At 46.1% G+C, this 18,484-nt stretch overlaps 1 pseudogene; it reads right to left on the bottom strand.

The window, feature by feature from the left end:
- Nucleotides 1-15,558: 15,558 nt before the first annotated feature.
- LOC119358306 overlaps nucleotides 15,559-18,484 on the bottom strand; it is a 4,556-nt pseudogene continuing 1,630 nt past the window's right edge.

Below are 18,484 nucleotides of genomic sequence, written 5' to 3'. Positions count from 1 at the left end.
TCGGGTTTCTGATGGATGGAGCGACTGGCTGTTCCGGTGCTCCTCTCTTCACAGCAACTCGACAGGTCATGGGGATGTGGACATCTCATGGGTACATATTTTCAATGTTCGTTTATACCTAGCTAGGATGTCAATGTTATGCGAGAGAAAAACATTAGTTAATGGATAAAGTTTCTAGTTGGTTGGCATTGATAAAACTTTCAGAGGCCAAGGATGATCCGTTATGTTGCTTATTAGTAACGATAGTTTTAGATTATAATTGCACAGATTGTTCATGCATGTAAAAATAGATGGATTACTTACTGTCTTGGCTAATCTGTTGTGTAGCAAGTATATATAACCTGTTTTCATCACACACAACTAGCTAGGAAACAAGAGAAAAAAAAAGGTATAAACTTCTTCTGTATCATCAGCTTTTTAGCCCTCTACGTATATTGGTTCTGTCCTCAACTGATTGAAGTAGAATAAATGATGCTTGCTCTATCTTATAAGTATGTGTTTGAGTTTGGATAACAGAAATTGTTTCGTTGTAACTTGACCGGGCCATCTTGTTCCCCAACTTAATAGCGCTAACTGGACTGCTATATATAGCAATTTAACCACTTGTATTCACATAAACATGTATTGTACGTACATAATTCAGTCATCAAATGAATACAATTACTTTTGAGCATCATGTGGTTAGATCTCCTGCGACTAGGAGCATTATTTTTACTCTCAGTTCCTGTTTGCTCTACTGGTCAGGTGTCCTGGAAGAAGCAGACAGCGAGATTCATTCTTGGCCATGGTGATGATGCAGGTTTTGGCTGGAGGAGAAGTGAGGAATGGTCGGTCACTCTTGTGTTGGGTTATGTTGGCGCTCTTAGTCTCTGGTGCTGTGATAATATGTGCCCTAGCTCTAGTGCTCTCTGAACACGTACTACTGTTGTGTGATCTTGGTTGATTCTGATTTCTGTAGTGTAGTGTCTGGTGTTAGTAGGTTTTTGCCCTGCCCTGTAGTCTAGTGATGCTGTCTGCTCTGCTCTCAGAAATTGGTTGTTAGGCTGCCTCTGCTGCTTGCTATCTTGCAGTTGCCTTCACTTGTTGATGTTCAGTGACCATCTGATCTGATAAACTATGCATGGCTTGATTGGTGGAATGTTTGTCAGTCAGTAGTTCAGCTGTTAGTACTTACTAGTGTAGTCGCTATAAGATGGATACCTTACTTGGTGATTTCATCCGGTCTAAGTAAGAAGCACACCATGATTGTCTTGCGCATTGTCTTGTCTTGTCTACCTCCGCCCGCGCGCATGATTGCAACCTAGTGTAGCTAGCATGCGTGATGCACCTTGTACATACTGAGGTTCAGTTTCGACAGTTAGCGATGTTTGGGACAACCTCTTTTTCCTGGTTCGATTCCAACACCGCCGTCGGAGAGCAGAGCAGGCGGCGGGTGAGGATGGCCATGGTGCGTACATGGTCGTGTGCATGCCTGCCGACGCGGTGTGTCCGGCGGTCTCATTGATATGGTTTTTTTTTATCTGTGTGTCATGGCCTTTGGTCAGTGTGGAGCGACGACTTGGACTGCGATGCGAGAGCCGGAAGAGGCAAATTTCGTGTTTTGACCCTTTTTCTAAAACCTATACAAGATTTGACCCTAGTTTAAAAAAAATCGAGATCTGACTTTTTTGCTACCGCCAGAGTCTATGGCGGTAGGGTCTAACAGCCTACCGCCAGGAACTTTGGCGGTAGAAAACATCGCTACCGCCAACCGGGCTGGCAGTAGCCTGCACAACCCTACCGCCAAGGTGCTTGGCGGTAGGCACGAACACGCACTGTGGTCAATACTTAGGATGTTTTTGGCGGTACCCTGGCGGTAGCAAAAGGGTCAGATCTCGAAAAAAATTCAAACTAGGATCAAATCTTGAATAGGTTTCAGAAAAAGGGTCAAAACAAGAAATTTAGCCGCCGGAAGATGGATGCATTGGCGTCTACTTCTAGTTCTAGGTGGTGTACACTAACACCACGTCTTAGGATGGTCGTAATGGAAGTATCATAGCTAGTATCATGTATGCCAACTAGGCAATTTTGATGAGATGACATAGAATTAAATGAAGAAAGAAAGGATTGAGTATCATATCATGATACTGTATCATAATAAATGATATACTACTATGTGTCATGCATGTCAATAAATATAATACTACATGATACTAGTGTATGATACTATGCATTAGGAGGTAGTATCATATACTAATATCACATGCATGATACTAGTATATGATACTCTCCATTACGACCAGCCTCAGGAGATGATCTGACACGACGGCAAGCACCAAGCCCGAGGAGAGGACACGAGGCACGCTGCAAAGCCCGTCGCGACGTACTGTACGTCGTACGTGTGCCTAGGAGTAGAGCACCCTCGGCGCCGGGCGGGACATCTCCACGGGCCGGGGATGCGGGAAGGCGGGCCGGGGATGCGGGCCAGCAGACCACGGTGCGGCAAGCGTGGCACGTGGGCAGCCGCGACGTGCATGGCCACCCACTGCGTCACGTACGTACCCGGAGCCGGAGGTGAGTCCTCCTCGTCCCGCACCTGCACCATCATCGTCGCCTCGGAGCTCAACTGGCCAATTAGCTGTCCATTGCCAAGTTAAGCAGTCAGATTAGTTTTGAGTCAGTTGAACATGCCGCATATAATCATGATTTGGGTCTTGCGAGAGAATGCCTTTGAAATGGCGCACCCATTTTCCACCGATTCGATGGAAATTCACTTGATAATGCATTGACTGAATAATTCAGGGAACCTCTTAAAAACAAAACTTGGTCTGTTGTGCCATGTATGGGTCTGTCCAGAATTTGGTGTTGGCGCTGTCGCCTACTCTCTCCGTTCCAAATTACTCGTCGCATAAATGAATATGGTTAGAACTAAAATACATCTACATACATCCATACCTGTGACAAGTAATTCGAAACGGAGGGAGTATGTTGAACACAATACAAGCCTCAAAAACGGATCTTACCGAGCTGTCAATCGGTAAGGGTGATCCATGCCACGGTCGAGCAGTATCATGTATCCATCCACGAGAGCCGCAACCATTTGCATCACATGCCACATGGCCGCACTTCTTTCAAGCATTTTTTAGAGAAAAGACGCAGCCGAGCCCGAGTAGGGCGCTAGCCTAGTCCGACTTTGAATTAACAAAGCCATCAACCGGCCAAGATACAACTGTAGAGTACATCGAAGAACAAGAACAACAGAAAGCAGCAAGATACAGAGGCGCTGGAAAGTAGCTTACTGAGCCTCAAACACTTCACGCAGGAAGGATATACAATGAAGCACACAGCCGAAGAGGTTGAGGTCCTCCAGCACGGCTAAACCTGAGCGGAAACAATGCCAGCTCTGGAGAGGAGTGAAGATGCACCTAAATGGCATGCCGTCACCAGACACTAAGGGCCTCGACACGATGCATCCATCCAAACTCCGCTCTTCGAAGAAGACCACAACCTCCTCGCCTGGATCGCAAGGCGCCACATCGTCTAAGAGCGGAGAGTTCCCCTGAACAAGAATGGACGCCGCCGGCAAAACCCCAAGAGCGGATCAGAGCATCCATCTGAGCCGACGAGGCTCATCCAAAGCAGAGCAAGCTACACCTCCCAAGGCCAGAACGCGTCGGAGGAAAAGCGGAGGCTTGGGCGAAAAAGGGCACGCCATCGGCTGCTGTCACCGACCCCAAACAGCGCCCGCCACCACCCAGCCCTCAAGGCGACGCCTTCAAGAAGGTCGCGGTGCCAAAGACGCCGCCGCCGCCCACCGGAGTTAGGTTTTCACCCGACAAGCTAGGTGGTGAGGAGTGAAAGGGCAGACCTTGACAAACGTCTCCATGAAGAAATCGGCGCCCGCGGGCGTCGTCGTTGTCGCGGCCGGCCGGAGCTGACCCGGGTTTCCCCCGATCTGGATCCCGACCACCAAAATCGCCCGCATCCCAGAGGCAGGCCAGCTAGCACGCCCAGGGACCCTCGCAGGAGAAGCGCACCGAGCAAGGAAGATGGCCAGCAGCCAGATCTGGCGCTGCCAGCCGCCAGGGCAGCCACGCAAGGCCCCAGCCCACCGGAGATCCGTCGGCCACCCGACCAGATCGCCGGCACCACGCCAACCCCACTGCCCGCCGCAGGAGACAGGGGGCCTTGCCAGGGGCCGCCGCCCAGATCCGAGACTCTCCGATGCAGATCGGAGTAGAGTAGGCCCCGCCGCTGCAGTCCCCAGCCGTGCCCCAGGCCTGGCCCGGCACCAGCCTCGTGCGGCGGCAAGGGGGAATGGAGAGGGGGGGGGTTACGCCGACGGGAGGGAAATCGCCCCCCGAGACGCCCGCTAGGGGCGGCGCGGGGGAGGGGGGAACGTAGGATTTAGGAATTAATAGTACCTTCTTTCAAGCATTTTAATGTCAGCATTGCATAGTCTTCAAGTTTCATTACATTTTATTATTTTATCTTGATTTTGTTCTACGAAGGTAAATGGGAACTCCCATGGACTCAGCAAAATGATCCAAGTTGGAATTAATCCAAATAAGTTATAAGCACCTGATTTTTTTCCTTCAAAAATGGCGTTTTCATTAGATGGAGCAAAACTTCTAATTTCACAGGGGGAATACATCAATCTTGATCAACCATTAACAAGCAACCCTTATGTGGGAGGTTTTGGTGGGGGTTGGGGGGGGGGGGCGTAGAAATCGTGCTTCCTGATCCATTATGTGTCCAAGGTCTTTTGTTTTCCTTCGTATCCGGTATTTTGGCATAAGTTTTTTTGTTCTAAAAAGAAACGGTTCGAAAAGGTTCAATTATACAAAATGAATATCTAGGTCCTGAGATTTTCTTATCATCAAATAGCAAAGCCATAGAAGGCCAATGCTATGCCTAGGTGGAGGAAAAATATATAAAAGGGGGAGAAGAGCAACATGCAACATTGATCCTCATCGAGCAGTTGTAGCCATCAAAAATGATGTAAGCGCATATGGTCCAGGTGTGATATCCACATGAGCTGAAAGTCATGCACACAACTAGCAAGGAGCCTACCACGAAGCCATTGATGGCAGGGCAAGAGAAGACACCACCATCGAAATCACACCTTGGAGGCGATCTGACAATCCTGCTTTCGTCACAAGTGTTTGTTAGTGGTAAATCTGGGCACCCCGAGTGATACGCCACAAGTTGTCACTATCCCTCCAAGGCCGTGATTATCACGGGCAAAGTACCACGCACCATCTGTAACGCGACATCTCAACAAAGGATTCACCACCCGTCGCCATGCTCTACCTCGTACCTTAACCACCCAAAATAGGGCACCGGCGAGACATTGAAGCAAAAACAGCTGCGTGAACCTAGCAAATTCACTGGTCCCCCCTAATCAAGGCAGCTCGAAAACGATGCTCCCAAGAGAAAAATGACACTATTAACATCATCATCTGATCAGAGATTAACTGGACCTAGGGTTCCCATTGGAGTAGCAGGCAGGCAGGTAGGCAAGAATAACATCGATGACTCCTTCAACAAGGTAACGATGCCAAAAGGCATCACTATCGCCGGCTCAGAAAGAAATATGAGCACAACTTTAGCTTCCCATCTCGCCACATCTAAACAATGTCATCCTCAACCGTCTCCACCATCACCGCCCGAACGCCATCACTGTCGGAGCAACCGCCCACCACACTCCTCAGTCACGACCCTGTAAGCGCCCAGATCAGGCCTTCACGCGTGACGTGCCACCACCTCCCCCCACCACGTCTCACCACTTCGCCACCTCGCCACCGATGAGCATCACTGCCAACTGCTGCCATCACAACCCCATGCACCGCCAGCCACCGGATGCCAATGGACAAAGCTACTCTGTTTGGTTGCGCTGAATAAGGAGGCGTCCTCTGATGAATAATACTGCGTTCCTCACAAAATTCATCAAATACTTTAGGAAAATACTCGCTACAACGATCTGGCCTAAGATGCTTGATCTTCTCTCTAATTGATTTTCAACTTCGGCCTTATAGATTTTAAAGTAGTCCTGATCCATTATGTGTCCAAGGTCTTTTGTTCACGGACAAAGTACCACGCACCATCTGTAACGCGACATCTCAACAAAGGATTCACACCTGTCGCCACGCTCTACCTCATACCTTAACCACCCAAAATAGGGCACCGGCGAGACATTGAAGCAACAACAGTTGCATGAACCTAGCAAATTCACTCGTCCCCCCTAATCAAGGCAGCTCAAAAACGATGCTCCCAAGAGAGAAAACGACACTATTAACATCATCATCCGATCAGAGATTAACTAGACCTAGGGTTCCCATTGGAGTAGCAGGCAGCAGGTAGGCAAGAATAACATCGATGACTCCTTCAACAAGGTAACAATGCCAAAAGGCGTCACTATTGCCGGCTTAGAAAAAAAATCTGAGCACAACTTTAGCTTCCCATCTCGCCACATCTAAACAATGCCTGTTGGGGAACGTAGCAGAATTTAAAAATTTCTACGCATCACCAAGATCAATCTATGGAGTCATCTAGCAACCAGGGAGATGGGAGTGCATCTACATACCCTTGTAGATCGCGCGCAGAAGCGTTCAAGAGAACGGGGTTGATGGAGTCGTACTCATCGTGATCCAAATCACCGATGACCTAGCCCGAACGGACGACACCTCCGCGTTCAACACACGTACGATTGGGAAGACGTCTCCTCCAACTTGATCCAGCAAGGGGGAAGGAGAGGTTGATGAAGATCCAGCAGCACGACGGCGTGGTGGTGGAAGCAACGGTGATCTCGGCAGGGTTTCGCCAAGCTCAGGGAGAGGGAGGAGTGTCATGGAAGGGAGAGGGAGGTGCCAGGGGCTAGGGTGCGGCTGCCCTTCCTCCCCCCCACTATATATAGGACCCCTAGGGGGGGCGCCGGCCCTAGGAGATGGGATCTCCAAGGGGGCGGCGGCCAAGGGGGGTGGAGTGCCCCCCAAGCCAAGTGGGGCGCCCCCCACCCCTAGGGTTTCCAACCCTAGGCGCAGGGGGAGGCCCAAGGGGGGCGCACCAGCCCACTAGGGGCTAGTTCCCCTCCCACTTTAGCCCATGGGGCCCTCCGGGATAGGTGGCCCCACTCGGTGGACCCCCGGGACCCTTCCGGTGGTCCCGGTACCGATCACCCCCGAAACTTTCCCGATGGCCAAAACTTGACTTCCTATATATAAATCTTCACCTTAGGACCATTCCGGAACTCCTCGTGATGTCCGGGATCTCATCCGGGACTCCGAACAACTTTCGGGTTACCGTATACTAATATCTCAACAACCCTAGCGTCACCGAACCTTAAGTGTGTAGACCCTATGGGTTCGGGAGACACACAGACATGACCGAGACGACTCTCCGGTCAATAACCAACAGCTGGATCTGGATACCCATGTTGGCTCCCACATGCTCCTCGATGATCTCATCGGATGAACCACGATGTCGAGGATTCAATCAATCTGTATACAATTTCCTTTGTCAATCAGTACGTTACTTGCCCGAGACTCGATTGTCGGTATCCCAATACCTCATTCAATCTCGTTACCGCCAAGTCACTTTACTCGTACCGTAATGCATGATCCCGTGATCAACCACTTGGTCACATTGAGCTCATTATGATGATGCATTACTGAGTGCGCCCAGAGATACCTCTCCATCATACGGAGTGACAAATCCCAGTCTCGATTCGTGCCAATCCAACAGACACTTTCGGAGATACCTGTAGTGTACCTTTATAGTCACCCAGTTACGTTGTGATGTTTGGCACACCCAAAGCACTCCTACGGTATCCGGGAGTTGCACAATCTCATGGTATAAGGAAATGATACTTGACATTCGGAAAAACTATAGCAAACGAACTACACGATCTTTGAGCTATGCTTAGGATTGGGTCTTGTCCATCACATCATTCTCCTAATGATGTGATTCCGTTATCAATGACATCCAATGTCCATAGTCAGGAAACCATGACTATCTTTTGATCAGCGAGCTAGTCAACTAGAGGCTCACTAGGGACGTGTTGTGGTCTATGTATTCACACATGTATTACGATTTCCGAATAACACAATTATAGCATGAACAATAGACAATTATCATGAACAAAGAAATATAATAATAACCATTTTATTATTGCCTCTAGGGCATATTTCCAACAGTCTCCCACTTGCACTAGAGTCAATAGTCTAGTTGCATTGTGATGAATCGAACACCCATGCAGTTCTGGTGTTGATCATGTTTTGCTCTTGGGAGAGGTTTAGTCAACGGATCTGCCACATTCAGGTCCGTATGTACTTTACAAATCTCTATGTCTCCATTTTGAACACTTTCACGAACGGAGTTGAAGCGACCCTTCATATGCCTGGTCTTCCTGTGAAACCTGGGCTCCTTGGCAAGGGCAATAGCTCCAGTGTTGTCACAGAAGAGAGTCATCGGGCCCGACGCATTGGGTATGACTCCTAGGTCGGTAATGAACTCCTTCACCCAGACTGCTTCTTGTGCTGCCTCCGAGGCTGCCATGTACTCCGCTTCACATGTAGATCCCGCCACAATGCTTTGCTTGCAACTGCACCAGCTTACTGCCCCACCATTCAAAATATACACGTATCCGGTTTGTGACTTAGAGTCATCCAGATCTGTGTCGAAGCTAGCATCGACGTAACCCTTTACGACGAGCTCTTTGTCACCTCCATAAACAAGAAATATTTCCTTGGTCCTTTTCAGGTACTTCAGAATATTCTTGACCGATGTCCAGTGTTCCATGCCGGGATTACTTTGATACCTTCCTACCAAACTTACGGCAAGGTTTACATCAGGTCTGGTACACAGCATAGCATACATGATAGACCCTATGGCCGAGGCATAGGGGACGACACTCATCTTTTCTCTATCTTCTGCCGTGGTCGGGCATTGAGCCGTGCTCAATCTCGTACCTTGCAATACAGGCAAGAACCCCTTCTTTGACTGATCCATTTTGAACTTCTTCAATATCTTGTCAAGGTACGTACTCTGTGAAAGGCCAATGAGGCGTCTCAATCTATCTCTATAGATCTTGATGCCTAATATATAAGCAGATTCTCCAAGATCCTTCATTGAAAAACACTAATTCAAGTAGGCCTTTATGCTTTCCAAGAATTCTATATCATTTCCCATCAACAGTATGTCATCCACATACAATATGAGAAATGCTACAGAGCTCCCACTCACTTTCTTGTAAATGCAGGCTTCTCCATAAGTCTGTGTAAACCCAAACGCTTTGACCATCTCAACAAAACGAATGTTCCAACTCCGAGATGCTTGCACCAGCCCATAAATCGAGCATTGGAGCTTGCACACCTTGTCAGCATTCTTAGGATCGACAAAACTTTCCGGCTGCATCATATACAATTCTTCCTTAAGGAAACCATTAAGGAATGCCATTTTGACGTCCATTTTCCATATCTCATAATCATAGAATGCGGCAATTGCTAACATGATTCGGATGGACTTTAGCTTCACTACGGGTGAGAAAGTCTCATCGTAGTCAACCCCTTGAACTTGTCGATAACCCTTAGCGACAAGCCGAGCTTTATAGATGGTTACATTACCATCCGCGTCTGTCTTCTTCTTAAAGATCCATTTATTTTCTATGGCTCGCCGATCATCGGGCAAGTCAGTCAAAGTCCATACTTCGTTTTCATACATGGATCCTATCTCGGATTTCATGGCTTCCAGCCATTTGTCGGAATCTGGGCCCGCCATCACTTCTTCATAGTTCGAAGGTTCACCGTTGTCTAACAATATGATTCCCAAGACAGGGTTGTCGTACCACTCTGGTGCGGAACGTGTCCTTGTGGACCTACGAAGTTTAGTAGCAACTTGATCTGAAGTTTCATGATCATCATCATTAACTTCCTCTCTAGTCCGTGCAGGCACCTCAGGAACATTTTCTTGAGCTACGCCACTTACCGGTTCAAGAGGTAATACTTCATCGAGTTCTACTTTCCTCCCACTTATTTCTTTCGAGAGAAACTCTTTCTCTAGAAAGGATCCATTCTTGGCAACAAAGATCTTGCCTTCGGATCTGAGGTAGCGGTATACCCAATAGTTTCTTTAGGGTATCCTATGAAGACGCATTTTTCCGATTTGGGTTCGAGCTTTTCAGGTTGAAGTTTCTTGACATAAGCATCGCATCCCCAAACTTTTAGAAACGACAGCTTAGGTTTCTTTCCAAACCATAATTCATACGGTGTCGTCTCAAAGGATTTCGACGGAGCCCTATTTAAAGTGAATGCGGCAGTCTCTAAAGCATAGCCCCAAAATGATAGCGATAAATCGGTAAGAGACATCATAGATTGCACCATATCTAATAGAGTGCGATTATGACATTCGGACACACCATTACGCTGAGGTGTTCCAGGCGGCGTGAGTTGTGAAACTATTCCACATTTTCTTAAGTGTGTGCCAAATTCGTGACTCAAGTATTCTCCCCCACGATCTGATCGCAAGAACTTGATTTTCCTGTCACGTTGATTCTCAACCTCACTCTGAAATTCCTTGAACTTTTCAAAGGTCTCAGACTTGTGTTTCATTAAATAGACATACTCATATCTACTCAAGTCATCAGTGAGGATGAGAACATAATGATATCCACCGCGAGCCTCAATACTCATTGGACCGCACACATCAGTATGTATGATTTCTAATAAGTTGGTTGCTCGCTCCATTGTTCATGAGAACGGAGTCTTGGTCATTTTACCCATGAGGCATGGTTCGCACGTGTCAAATGATTCGTAATCAAGAGACTCTAAAAGTCCATCTGCATGGAGCTTCTTCATGCATTTGACACCTATGTGACCAAGGCGGCAGTGCCACAAGTATGTGGGACTATCATTATTAACCTTACATCTTTTGATATTCACACTATGAATATGTGTAACATTACGCTCGAGATTCATTAAGAATAAACCATTCACCAGCGGAGCATGACCATAAAACATATCTCTCATATAAATAGAACAACCATTATTCTCGGATTTAAATGAGTGGCCATCTCGAATTAAACGAGATCCTGATACAATGTTCATGCTCAAAGCTGGCACTAAATAACAATTATTGAGGTTTAAAACTAATCCCGTAGGTAAATGTAGAGGCAGCGTGCCGACGGCGATCACATCGACCTTGGAACCATTCCCGACGCGCATCGTCACCTCGTCCTTCGCCAGTCTCCGCTTATTCCACAGCTCCTGCTTTGAGTTACAAATGTGAGCAACGGCACCGGTATCAAATACCCAGGAGTTACTACGAGTACTGTAAGGTACACATCAATTACATGTATATCACATATACCTTTAGTGTTGCCGGCCTTCTTGTCCGCTAAGTATTTGGGGCAGTTCCGCTTCCAGTGACCACTTCCCTTGCAATAAAAACACTCAGTCTCAGGCTTGGGTACATTCTTTGACTTCTTCCCGGCAGCTTGCTTACCGGGCGCGGCAACTCCCTTGCCGTCCTTCTTGAAGTTCTTCTTACCCTTGCCTTTCTTGAACTTAGTTGTTTTATTCACCATCAACACTTGATGTTCCTTTTTGATTTCCACCTCTGCTGATTTCAACATTGAATATACCTCAGGAATGGTCTTTCCATCCCCTGCATATTGAAGTTCATCAGAAAGCTCTTGTAGCTCGGTGGAAGCGACTGAAGGATTCTGTCAATGACCGTGTCATCCAGGAGATTAACTCCTAGCTGAGTCAAGCGGTTATGTAACCCAGACATTTTGAGTATGTGCTCACTGACAGAACTATTTTCCTTCATCTTACAACTGAAGAACTTGTCGGAGACTTCATATCTCTCGACCCGGGCATGAGCTTGGAAAACCATTTTCAGCTCTTCGAACATCTCATATGCTCTGTGTCTCTCAAAACGCTTTTGGAGCCCCGGTTCTAAGCTGTAAAGCATGCCGCACTGAACGAGGGAGTAATCATCAGCACGTGACTGCCAAGCGTTCATAACGTCTTGGTTCTGTGGGATGGGTGCGTCACCTAGCGGTGCTTCTAGGACATAATCTTTCTTGGCAGCTATGAGGATGATCCTCAGGTTCCGGACCCGGTTCGTATAGTTGCTGCCATCATCTTTCAGCTTGGTTTTCTCTAGGAACGCGTTGAAGTTGAGGACAACGTGGGCCATTTGATCTACAAGACATATTGTAACGATTTTAGACTAAGTTCATGATAATTAAGTTTATCTAATCAAATTACTCAATGAACTCCCACTCAGATAGACATCCCTCTAGTCATCTAAGTGAAACATGATCCAAGTCAACTAGGTCGTGTCCGATCATCACGTGAGACGGACTAGTCAACATCGGTGAACATCTTCATATTGATCGTATCTTCTATATGACTCATGCTCGACCTTTCGGTCTCCCGTGTTCCGAGGCCATGTCTGTACATGCTAGGCTCGTCAAGTCAACCTAAGTGTATTGCGTGTGTAAATCTGGCTTACACCCGTTATATTCGAACGTTAGAATCTATCACACCCGATCATCACGTGGTGCTTCGAAATAACGAACCTTCGCAACGGTGCACAGTTAGGGGGAACACTTTCTTGAAATTATTACGAGGGATCATCTTATTTAAGCTACCATCGTTCTAAGCAAATAAGATGCAAAACATGATAAATATCACATGCAATCAAATAGTGACATGATATGGCCAATATCATTTGCTTCTTTTGATCTCCATCTTTGGGGCTTCATGTTCATCTTTGTCACCGGCATGACACCATGATCTTCATCATCATGATCTCCATCATCGTGTCTTCTTGAAGTTGTCTCGTCATCTATTAATTCTACTACTATGGCTAACGCTTTAGCAATAAAGTAAAGTAATTACATGACATTCATGTTGACACGCAGGCAGGGGCGAAGCCAGGATTTTGACCATAGGGAGGGCGAAGAAGACAATGACCATTTTTTTTTCATATAATGACCGTACAAAGAGAAACACATGATTAATTTGTATGTTGCAACTATAAAAATGTTGATTTTTCATTAGTTTAATGTGGCTCTTATGCGTAAAACCCATAGAACAAAGTCGACAATTTTATAGGGTGCTCTTTCGATTCTAGCTGTTGTGTAAATTTTACTTGAGCCCGAATATTTGATCGGTAGTTTGTACATCACCTAATCGGCCTGAAAAACAGAAACTAGCATCTAGCAGTTTCTGAATAATAAAAAACTGCAATAGGCTAGACCTGAGCCTCTAGCCAATGATACACCTAGCTCTTAGATCTGGCGTGAGCCATAATGTGTTGTCCTAAGGGTGAAATTTGAAAGTTAGATGATAGAATCATAATCAGCGAATCCCTAATTTAGTGTACCAATTTTTTAGAAGAAAACAAGAAATTGACACCCTTAATTAACTTCATCTGAACAAGAAGTTTCTGGCCTTCTCGATGCGGATCAATCCATCAGTATTGTTGCACAGTATAAATCAATAAAGGAATCAAGGGACTCACCGCAGGAGTATACTGTCGTCGCCGCCGGCGCTGATCGGTTGTGCGGATGCCCTAGTTGAACTTGCGGCCACGCGTATTGCGTCTGCGCCGAAACACTTTTTTTTTTAAGACAACGCCGAAACAATCGATAGAGGATGCCCTGGTGGCCTCGTCAGCTTCCGAAACTACCTGGTAGTTTGTTTCGTGTAGTGTGGGCTGACTAGCTAGTACATGGGCTTTTAACATGCAAAGTTCCTGGGCTTCAAGCCTTAAGCGCACACTTAGGGGGGAACACAATTGGCTCCCAAGGGACGAGATGCTCAGGCCATATGGATGCTTAACACAAAACCCTCCTTTAATGGTTTCGGAGCTTATATCTAATGCTACGGCATCTTGGGACATGCAACTTGTGCAAGCAACTTTTATGCCGATGGACGCTGAGATGATATTGGAAATTCCTTTATGCACACGGAATGTGTCAGATTATTGGGCTTGGCACTATGAAAAACATGGCATCTTTTCGGTCAGGTCAGCATATAAGATGATCATTGCAACTAGACAGCGAAGAGAGGCTTGGCTCGAGGGATCGGCAGGACCGTCCAGTGCTAGGGCTGATTCTGGCGCGTGGAAATCCTTATGGAGTACATCAGTTCCAGGGAAGGTCAGAATGTTCTTGGGAGATTAGCGAAACAGTCGCTGCCTACAAACGATGTACGAGCGCACCGGCATATGGCGGATTCTAGCCTATGCGGGTTGTGTGGAGTACAAGACTCATGGAGGCATTCGTTATTGGAGTGTACCGCCTCGCGGAGTGTATGGGCGTTGGGAGATGAGGAAGTGCTGCATAAAATCATGGCGACCACAGAACCTAATTCAAAAAACTGGTTGTTCACTTTGATCGAGAGCTTGACGCAAGAGAGCTTTGCTTTGCTGGCGGTCACTGCTTGGGCGATTTGGCATGCTCGACGTAAAGCTATTCATGAGGCAATATTCCAAAGCCCCCATCAGACACACTCCTTCATCACAAGTTTCATGGCAGAGCTCGGTGTGATTAATTCAAACCGATGCCCCCTGCAAGGAGTGAGCCAACCGCGGCCACAAAGACAAAACCCCAAGAAACCACCCCCCCGGAGCATACAAGATACATGTTGATGCATCCATTCGCGCGAGAAGAGGAAGAGCGGCAGGTGCAGTTTGCAGAGATGAAGCGGGGAATTATATTGGGGCTTCGGCCTTGGTCAGGGAGGGTGTCACTGATCCGGCATCTTTGGAGTCGATAGCATGTCGAGAGGCGTTGTGCCTGGCGGAGGACCTCAACATCCACCATTTTGTCATCGCATCTGATTGCAAACAGGTTGTGGCGGATATTGGCAACAACACTGGAGGAAGATATGGAGCAATTATCAGGGAGATTCGCCTTAGAGCTATTAATGCCCAATGTAAATTTATTTTCGAGGGTCGTGCTGCGAACTATGAAGCACACGGTTTAGCTAAATTTTCCCTTTCTAGAGGTCCCGGTCGTCACGTCCGGTTAGGCGTTCCGTACAACCAGATTCGCATCCCACTTCATGTGGATTTTGATGAATAAATTTATTTATCACCCCTTAAAAAAACTTAGGGGGGGCCAATTAGTCCTAAATCTGCCTGACGTAGCCCCTAATCAGTCCGATGCGAACGATCTGTATTGACACTGCTGTCTGCATAGCGGTGCTTGAGGAGCATTGGCACACTAACATTGCTGTAGCCTTTCAAGCCATCAGCATGCTGCTGTGTGACTATGCCTGGCAACAGAGCTATTCCAGATGGCAACAGGGCTATTCCCCAGCTTCCTTTTATGTTTTCAGGGGAGATCTTGCTTCCACCACCATCCCCACCAACAATTTAGCGGGAAACGGGGCCTGATTATAAGAAACTAAATCAAATAACATTGGCATTAATATATTATCAAATAGGAACATAACATCTTTATATTATTAAGTATGTAGAGGCCAATCCTGTACAAACCCAATCCACTATTAAGAACGTGTCTAACATTTGAGCTAAAGATGACATCATGCAATGCCTGTCAGTTTACTCTAAAACTGGAAGGCTCATATTCTAAAGAGGAAATTTTTGACATACAAATAAGATAAATAAAGCATAAAAGAATTAAAAAAATACAAGAGATACATACCTTTGAAACATATAAACCTTGGTCAACATCTGGGAATTTTCGATAGATACGCTCCAGGGTTGCCAGTGACACCATATGAAGAGAAGCATACCTTAATCCAAGCCAAGGGCTAATTAATTTCCTGCACAATAAGAAAAAAAATTCTTATTTGACACATACTCAGCCAAAATAAAAAGGAAAAGGTAAGTAATAAAGAACAAATGACGAGTCCATTTTCCCTAATATGAGTGCAAAGGCAAAACATATAATAGAAAAAGAATAAGTAGAAGTATCACAACTAGAATAGTTTACCCGAAGCTCTGATGTTGTTCCAGGATCCTTGAAACAATTAACATTGGAAGGTATGATGTTTGATTGTCTTCATAGAAGTTCATACCGAGAACTTGACCATCGTAATTGACAAGAGGTCCTCCAGAACCAGCCTTCCAAAACAAAAAAAAATAATGGGGAAAAAAGTGTCAGCATAATCAAGAAAAAAACAAATAATTTGCTAAGTCTCCTGGGGCCAATTGGGCAGCACCATGGATGGTGGATTAGCCAGTTCAGATTCAGCTCATCCCTCATTATTTTTTGCTTGTGTGTGTGGTGGGGTGGGGGGTCAATAATTTCATCATGGAATATGTTCAAAAGAGACCACTTCCTTCTGTCTTACAGATTGAAGGAGTACCATTCTTCATGATTGCCTAGTTTCACTAAATTGAGATTACAAATAACAAAACAAGAAAGAATCAGAACTATGGTAAATTAATTAGACTATTCCTCTTTCTTAGGTTTTATTAATTTGTTATTAGTTCAATCTAGGTTTGTGCGGTACACAGGTCATAACTATATGAAAAGGGGTCAATAAGAAAATAATATAAAGTAAATGCAATATATATTATACCATGGAGATTTCGCAGCTTGACACCAATAGCTCCAAACACCCAAAAGTGCTTTTTTTGTTTAAAGCTTGACCCCGTGAACACATGATATAACCACCTTCATATGCACGTCCAAGTGCTAATACAACTCCATTGTTGGTAGTGCCTTCTTCTAAGAGTGGTAAATCAGTTGCAACTTTGACAACAGCTACATTATAGTGAAAATCCACAAGAAAGATATGGCCATCGGTTATACGCCAATCAGGTAGAAGCACCTTGACCTGAATCACTTATCAAAAATAAATAAATAAATAAGGACAAACTACTAAAAATGCATCTACAGATTGACTTGGCAAGGATTAAGGCAACAGTTACCGTCACGTCAGAGATCACATTGTTATCTCCATTCAGAGATCTAACAAGTGTTGCTGAGGTTAAAACCATATTTGCATCGGTATCGTCTTTTCTGCGCATCACAAATCCTGAGCAAACCCGGATCCTCTTTCCACCTAAACTTTATTAACAACACCTTATTGAGGATTCAGTGCAAACCAAATATGGAAAAAATGGCTACTAAGTAAAGCTATGATATACGTATATAGCTGCAAAAGAAGACAGGCTGACGATTGACTTTGAGACCAACAATGCAACTTTACGAGCCTGGAGACTCTCAAGGCTGCCATCATTGCAGTCACCAAATGTATCCTCCACAGAAAAGTCACTTTCCCCGTTGAGGCGTTTAACTACGATATGCAATTCATAGCCATGGATAAAGTCAGATAGAAAGATGTGTCTGATGCCCAATTAGAGTAAATGATTATGCAGAGATAACAGATTAACCGTCCAAGTGTTGCTTTAGTTTTCGAGACTAAAGCCTACTGCATATGATTGATTGATGACATGCTGCCGTGAAAAAATATCATGAAAATGTTTTAGCAAGAGAACCTTTTCCGCATATGAAATGTCTGACACACTCATAATCTGATTAGGTGCTTTCTGATACAGTCATCAACAATTACAAGTAGAAATACTAATTAAAGGCATACTGAGAACATATTGGTTTTTTAGATGGTTCGCGAAATACTAAAAGCATGCTGAATGGAGATAATAATGTGATCTGTGATCTACGGCAAGCCTACTAAGGTGCTTCGGATAAGAAAATCGAAAGGCGCTCTGAATTCACATAGACGAGTTATTGGTTTTGAATTAATTTTGTACTCAATCAGAGAATGTAATATAATTATCACCCCATGTACACACTAATGCTCATCTACAACCAAACACCAGATCGATTGGTTCAACTTCTCATGATGAAGGAAGGATGTGAGAACAAATGAAGAGTGAAACATTCCACAATATCTAGTGTTTTTCCTTGAAAAGACGTGCGGAAAGATAAACAGATCCAAGGAAGAAAAAAACAGATAGCAGTTACTGTATTTCTTACGTAGCTCGGCAGTTTCTTTCTCCCTGGCGTCGCGGACGGCAAGCATATGCCGCACCTGCTCGCCCACCATGGCCCTGACCTGAGCCGACCGTTCGTCGTCGCTGGTGGTAGCGCGGTGCTCCTGGGATGGGGCAGGTGGAGGTGGAGGCGCAGGCGCAGGCGGCGTAGCCTTGGCGCTGCTCCGCTTCCTTTTCCGCCTCCTCTTCCTATCCTTCTTCCCCGGCCCCGTCTCGCAAGCAACGCGCCGGCCCTCCTCCCTGCCGTCGGCACCGTCGTCGTTAGACTTCATGTCAGCACCGCAAGGGGTGTCAGGAACAGCTAGCCGCAGAGGCTAGGGAGGGCGATTAGGGCTTTGAGGATCGTGGATCGGGGCCGGGGGTCGAGGGCGTAGGGGGAACCGGGGAAGCGGTGGCTGGTGGACGGGGCGGCGAGGCCGGGGCGGTGGCGACGCGTGCTGATCGAGGAAGAGACGGGTTACCTCGACGTGTTTGGAGCAAGGTTTTGGATTCCGAATGGACG

Source organism: Triticum dicoccoides, chromosome 2A (genome assembly GCF_002162155.2).
Source record: "Triticum dicoccoides isolate Atlit2015 ecotype Zavitan chromosome 2A, WEW_v2.0, whole genome shotgun sequence".
In the NCBI taxonomy this organism is placed as follows: Eukaryota; Viridiplantae; Streptophyta; class Magnoliopsida; order Poales; family Poaceae; genus Triticum; species Triticum dicoccoides.
This window is presented reverse-complemented; position numbering and strand designations above follow the sequence as displayed.